The sequence below is a fragment of the Citrus sinensis genome, chromosome 3 (genome assembly GCF_022201045.2).
Source record: "Citrus sinensis cultivar Valencia sweet orange chromosome 3, DVS_A1.0, whole genome shotgun sequence".
Taxonomy (NCBI): domain Eukaryota; kingdom Viridiplantae; phylum Streptophyta; class Magnoliopsida; order Sapindales; family Rutaceae; genus Citrus; species Citrus sinensis.
The window spans coordinates 20,327,733-20,332,865 of record NC_068558.1 but is presented as its reverse complement, the minus strand read 5'-3'; the positions used below and the strand labels follow the sequence as shown (position 1 = coordinate 20,332,865).

At 34.8% G+C, this 5,133-nt stretch overlaps 1 non-coding gene across 1 annotated transcript; it reads right to left on the bottom strand.

The window, feature by feature from the left end:
- Nucleotides 1-1,768: 1,768 nt before the first annotated feature.
- LOC112496260 (small nucleolar RNA R71) lies at nt 1,769-1,875 on the bottom strand. Its single transcript, XR_003062765.2, has one exon. It is a non-coding gene; the product is annotated as a small nucleolar RNA R71 (small nucleolar RNA).
- Nucleotides 1,876-5,133: the final 3,258 nt, after the last annotated feature.

The following is a 5,133-nucleotide window of genomic DNA, read 5'->3' as shown; positions in this document are numbered from 1 at the left end:
AATGACAGAGAAGATTTCGCGCGAGATACTTAGAAGATTACGATCAAGAGTTTCCTAATCTGGAAGATACGCGCCATAGACTTCCGTTTACCCTAATTTTCATCTATAAAAGGAGCACACGCAAAGGAAAGGAAGAGTCATCACCCAAGGAGGAAAACCGTAAAAAACGAAAAGAAAAACAAAATTCAAGAGAGAGATTGAGGGCTGCACCAGAGGAGAAAATGCAGAGATCCATTGAAAATTTATCATTCTTGTTATTTTCTTGTTTTCTATTTAATCATGGGGATGCATTTGATGACTAAAACTCTTTTCTTTATTTTTCATTCGCAAACCATCAAATTGAGTTATGGTTGAGTGATAAACAATCTTAATGATTGATTGACTGATTATATATGTTGCTACATGTTTGCTATAACAGTTTATTTTGATAGTATTTATTTATACTTATTATTTCGGATGATCACCCATTTAATGATACTAGCTAGAAAAGAGCCACAAAAGGGCTTATCTTAGTGAAATATATCAGAGCAATACTTAGTTTTAGATTGAGTTTCCTGAGTTGGGTCATGCTTAATCTAAAATTAGTTATGAACTAGACATAGAGATTCACCTTGTAGGGTAATTAGAACCAAAACTTGTAATATTGTATCTTATGTTGGCATAACAACTGATCGCTGTTAGGTAGTATATAAATATAAGATAGCCAACATGCAACAGCTGAGAATACATAAGAATTCTACCTAGTGCTATAGCAGATGTTGTAGCAACCGAGCTAAACATTAGAAAAATAGTCAAAACAATTATATGAGTTTAATCACTCAACTACTCCATTCCCATTGGTTTTGTCCTTATTTGTGACGTGAGAATTTATTTATTTGCATTTTTATTTATTACATTTTATTTTAGTTAATTTATTAGTTTTATTACCTGTTTTATTTTTAATTAAAGAAAAAATTACACTGTTGAGAATGCTATAAAAAATCTAATAACATCAATCTCTGTAGAGACAATCTCGAATACTCATAATTATATTATCTGTTGTGTACACTTGCACATTGACACTCATAGCATTTGAATTTATCACAACAATCTTTTAGTACCGTTGCTGGGGATTGATTGTTCATTGTGATTTGTGAAATTAGTTTTAACAGTTCTAATTTTTAATTCTATTTTAATTTGTTTACTTTGTTGACATAGGTGATCTAGTAGCCCTTGCATGCCCAAATATAAATTTGTTGAATTCTAGTTTGATCCAGAAATTGAAAGAACTGTAAGGAGATTGAGAAGAGAGCATCAGGAATTACAATAAATGATTTGCAATGTACATGAAGGTCTGAATGGACAACATGTTCACAGGCAACCAGGGAACAACAATATTATTCACATGGCAGACGATAGAGATAGAGCCATTCGAGACTATTCAGTGTTGATTCCTCAAGCCATACATCCGAGAATAATTAGAATCGACGTTTAAGCTGACAATTTTGAGCTCAAACTAGTGATGTTTCAGATGCTGCAAATAGTAGGGCAATTTAATTGATAGCCATTAAAAGATCCTCATTTACATCTTAAGCTATTTTTGAAAGTGAGGGATGCTTTCAGGATTGTTGGAGCATCACAAGAAACATTAAGGCTCAGACTTTTCCTATTTTCTTTGATAGATCAAGTAAGAGCATGGTTAAATTCTCTACGACTAGATTCTATCACTACATGGAATGACTTGGCTGATAAATTTTTGATGAAATACTTCCCTCCGACCAAGAATGTAAAATTGAGGAATGAGATTACATCTTTCCACCAACTTAAAAATGAGAGCTTGTACGATGCATGAGAAAGATTTAAGGAGTTATTCAGAAGATGTCCTCATCATGGTATTTCTTGCTACATACAGTTGGAAACTTTCTATAATGGTCTCAACCCAAGCACTAGATTAATAGTGGACGTTTCAGCAAATAGGGCCTTGTTGTTTAAGTCTTACAATGAGGCTCATGAAATTTTGGAAAGGATGGCCAGTAAAAACTATCAGTGGCCATCAACCAGACAAGCTGTAGTAAAAGGAACAGCAGGAGTCCATAACGTAGATGCCTTAACAGAATTGTCAGCCCAAGTAACCTTATTAACAAATATGGTGAAAGGTATGACCACTAATCCAGCAACTGTCAACCAAGTTGCTGAAGTATCCTGTGTTTATTATAGAGAGAGACATTTATTTGACAATTATCCCAGAAATCTAACCTCAATCAACTATGTGGGCAGCTTCAATAGACAAAACCAGAACAATCCATATTCAAACACTTACAACCCTGGATGGAGACAGCACCTGAACCTTTCATGGAGTTATCAGAATTAGACTATTGCAGCACCCAATGAACAAAACAAACATGCTCAACCACCTAGATTTTATCAGCAAAATCAAGGGCAAAGAAGCATCAACAATGATCAAATCAGCTCCCTTGAAGCTTTGATTAAGGATTATATTGTGAAGAATGAAACGGTTGTCCAAAGTTATATTGTATCTTTGAGAAACCTAGAAAATCAAATTGGACAGCTTGCTACAGCATTGAGCAACAGAACTCAGAGTAGTTTACCTAGCAATACAGAGGACCCAAGAGGAGAAACTTGAGATCTGGAAAGGATGATGTAGCCGTAGATGCTACATTTTATGTTGGCATAACAACTGGTCACTGTTAGGTTACATATAGATATAAGATATCCAACATGGGACAACTGAGGATACATAAAGATTTTGCCCAGTACTGTAGCATATGCTGTAACAACCGAGCCAAACATTAGAAAAATAGTCAAAACCATTAAGTGAGTTTAATCACTCAACTACTCCATTCCCATTGGTTTTATCCTTATTTGTGACATGAGAATTTATTTATTTGTATTTTTATTTATTACATTTTATTTCAATTAATTTATTAGTTTTATAATATGTTTTATTTTGCAGAAAATAAGGAAAGATTAGATTCGTTGACATTCCTAATTTCTAGGATTAGTTGTCTAATTTGTTTGATTTGTACGGCTATTACTAATTTGTATATTTCCAAAAATTAGGAAGTTAAATTAGGAATGTGTAGTCCTATAAATTAACCATATTGTACTAGCTATTAGAGGTGCCTAAAAATAAGAAAATATTTTATTCTTCTCCTATGTTTACATGGTATCAGAGTTATGGCAGAATTAAGCATGGCTTTACTCCGTATAGATTTGTTCATTGTCTTGTTGTAATGGCGCAAAAAACCCCCCCAGCCTGGGGTTACAGTAACTGGTGATACCGATTCCACTGCTACATCTACTGGAATTGGCGTAGGGGAGTTTTCTACTGTCGGGATCTGGAAACTTGAACGGAAGTGAGAGTTTTCCCATGCAATTAATCGGTCACAAATTAAATGGTAAGAACTATCTAGAATGGGCGCAATCCATTAAGTTAGTGGTTGATGGCAAGGGTAGACTTGGCTACATCACTGGTGAAATAAAGGAGCTGGAAAAAACTGATCCAACATGGAAGACTTAGAAGTCGAAAAATTCCTTAGTTATGTCTTGGTTGATCAATTCCATAGAGGTTTCAATTGGGAAGACGTATTTGTTTCTTCCCACTGCAAAGGATGTATGGGATGCGATCCGAGAAACGTATTCTGATCTAAAAAATTCATCACAGATTTTGGAATTAAAAACAAGACTATGTAAACTAGGCAAGGTGATCATGCAGTTTCTGAGTATCACAATGAGATGAAGTACTTATGGCAGGAGCTTGATCAATTCTATGAAGATGAATGGGCCTGTATGACCAATAGTGTTCGTTATTAAAAACGAATTGAATATAATCATGTTCATGAATTTTTGGCAAGTTTGAATAAGAGACTTCATGAAGTGCAAGGCTGGATTCTTGGCAAAATTCCTTTGCCATCAATCCGGGAAGTATTTTTTAGAAGTACAATGAGAGGAAGGTCGACGCAAAGTGATGTTTGGAGAAAAAATTGTATCTGCTCTAGAAGTTTCAGCCCTAATAATTCTCCATCCCAGGCATAGTAGAACAAGAAAGAAGAAAAGGTGTGGTGTGATCACTGCCACAAACCACATCACACTAAGGATACTTGTTGGGATTTACACGAAAAATCTCGTAATTGGAACCCACGAAATTTTAGTCAATCAACCCGTGACTCAAAGACCTTCCACTCAGCCACTGAGGAGAATGGAAACACTGCAACTACAGCTGCGAAACCTTTATTCAGTAAGGAAGAGTTAAAACAACTGTATAAACTTTTTCAATCTACACAAGTGACTAATCCAGTATCTTCTTCTTGTTCCTTAGCCTAGAAAGGTAATTATCTTCAATATATTGTCTTTAATGTTTCCACTATTCCTCTTTGTTCATGAATAATAGATTTAGGTGCCACCAACCATATGACTGGATGCCTTAAATTATTTTCTTTCTATAGTCCTTACGCAGGCAATCAAAAAATTAAGATTGCTGATGGCTCCCTCTCGGCAATTGCTGGGAAAGAGTCAATTTGTTAACATGAATATGTTAATAATATTGATTTTGATGATAACAAACTTTAAATGATTTTTGATAAAAATGTTGGAACTATTTCTTAATAAACGAAAGCCTTGATAAACATTCCATTCATTTTTTATAAAAGATGGACTTTCAAATTAGAAAAAGATTTTCTGCAAAATCTGGTTTAAAATGTAATTCTGGAACTAAACGGTAAACCGTTTTGCTTTAAACGGTTAACTTATTCATACCAGAGAGCAACATATTGCCTAAAGCTCTAACGTTTATGATAAACGGAAAACACAAAGGATGAGAAGGCTACTGGAACTAAATGGTAAACCGTTTTCCTTTAAACGGTTAACCGATTCATACCAGAGAGCAACTTATTGCCTAAAGCTCTAACCGTTTATGAAAAACGGAAAACACAAAAGATGGGAAGGCTACTGGAACTTAACGGTGAGCCGTTTATTTAAACGGTTAACCGATATCATCCAGAATTGAAGGTTGTTTTTCCTCTGGCACTATTTAACGAAACTAGATAAGGCTGAATTATTTTACAGGTTACTGGAGACAAACGACGAACCGTTTATTACAAACGGTTAACCGATAATATCCAGAGAAGTCACTTC